The following is a 2,118-nucleotide window of genomic DNA, read 5'->3' on the forward strand; positions in this document are numbered from 1 at the left end:
CCCTATCCCACCCCTCTAGGTGGTCACAAAGCACCGAGCTGATCTCCCTGTGCCATGCGGCTGCTTCCCACTAGCTATCTATTTTATGTTTGGTAGTGTACATATGTCCATGCCTCTCTCTCACTTTGTCCCAGCTTACCCTTCCCCCTCCCCATATCCTCAAGTCCATTCTCTAGTAGGTCTGTGTCTTTATTCCCGTCTTGCCCCTAGGTTTTTCATGACCATTTTTTTTTTTTTAGATTCCATATATATGTGTTAGCATACGGTATTTGTTTTTCTCTTTCTGACTTACTTCACTCTGTAGTGAAGGTCCATCCTTCACTACAGAGTGTACTCTAGGTCCATCCACCTCATTACAAATAGCTCAATTTCGTTTATTTTTATGGCCGAGTAATATTCCATTGTATATATGTGCCACATCTTCTTTATCCATTCATCTGTCGATGGACACTTAGGTTGCTTCCATGTCCTGGCTATTGTAAATAGAGCTGCAATGAACATTGTGGTACATGACTCTTTTTGAATTATTGTTTTCTCAGGGTATATGCCCAGTAGTGGGATTGCTGGATCATATGGTAGTTCTATTTTTAGTTTTTTAAGGAACCTCCATACTGTTCTCCACAGTGGCTGTATCAATTTACATTCCCACCAACAGTGAAAGAGTGTTGCCTTTTCTCCACGCCCTCTCCAGCATTTATTGTTAGTAGATTTTTTGATGATGGCCATTCTGACCTGTGTGAGATGATATCTCATTGTAGTTTTGATTTGCATTTCTCTAATGATTAATGATGTTGAGCATTCTTTCATGTGTTGTTGGCGATCTGTATATCTTCTCTGTAGAAATCTCTATTTAGGTCTTCTGCCCATTTTTGGATTGAGTTGCTTGTTTTTTTGATATTAAGCTGTTTGTGTGTGAAAAGTATTATAAACCTATTATAGTACAGTACTATATAGCTGATTGTATTAATTGGGTACCTAGGCTAGCTTTGCTGGACTTATGCACAAATTGGTCTTACAAACGCGCTCTCAGAACGCCACTAGTTCATATGTAGGAGACTTACTGTATGGGTGGCTCAAGCTCAAAAGACCCAAAATTCTCGAAGGCTGCAGGGTACATGACTTTCTTCTGATTGGTTGGTGGTGAGGTAACAGGGTTGTGTTCCAGCAATCTCAGTCATCAACCTTCTGATTCCAACCAGTCTGGGGTCTCAGTATGTAGTTACCTCCTCCACCTGGCCAGGGGCCGGGGTGGGGGGGTGGGCGTAGATGCTGCAGAACAACTCAAAGGCAAGTATCAGATTGTTCTGTATATCCCTTGAGAAGGAACTAGGACTCTGCGTTGTCGCTGCACTATTATTTCTTGGCTGATTTTCCTTTGTTTCTGCATTCTCTTCCTCCCCTAATTATGCCCTTTGGAACTTAGAGAAAGTCTAAGAGGCTGAAGCCTTTTTCCTAGAAACAAGACATGGGGGTCATGGAAAGGCTTTTATATATGGGAGGGCCCCAAGGGGTCCTGCTCAGTTTGAATCCACCCTTTTCTTTGATGCTGCTTAATCTTGAGGGGAACAGGTGCAGGACAAGAAACTGAATGAAGTTTTGGATAGAGAGGTTAACCATAAACTCGGCAGAGGAGCTCCGTTTTAGGGGCACTCAGTTTCAGTATCAGTCAGGGTCCCAGAAGGAAATAGATGCAAATTCAAATTAGGATAATTCTGGGAGAGTTTAATAAAGGGACAGTTTACAAAAGTTTAGGGAGCATATGGGAAAATCTCAAGGGAAGGAAGAGTAGAGACAGCTGGATTCTATGACCACCCCACCCCGGTTCTGACAGGCCAAGGGGAGGGAGCTGTTAGCCAGGAGGTTTAAAACCTGGAGGCAGAGAGGGCTACATGGAGATGGCTGCTTGACAAGAAGTTGTGACCTAGGAGACGGACACAGCCAGGGCCCGGGAGGCTCCAGGAGGGAGCTGGGGGAATAAATGTTCCACCTCTCTCATTTCTCCCTCCCTGCAATTTCCTGCTGCTGACAGGATTAGTCACACCCAACCAGAAGCCAGAGTAAAGGCAGCCCACTGGAGTAGTCACACAGATCAGCCTCTTGGGCTGGGAGAAGCTGGGG

This window comes from Delphinapterus leucas, chromosome 15 (assembly GCF_059928025.1).
Source record: "Delphinapterus leucas isolate spDelLeu-1000000601 "Yukka" chromosome 15, BTC_Dleu_Yukka2, whole genome shotgun sequence".
Lineage (NCBI taxonomy): Eukaryota > Metazoa > Chordata > Mammalia > Artiodactyla > Monodontidae > Delphinapterus > Delphinapterus leucas.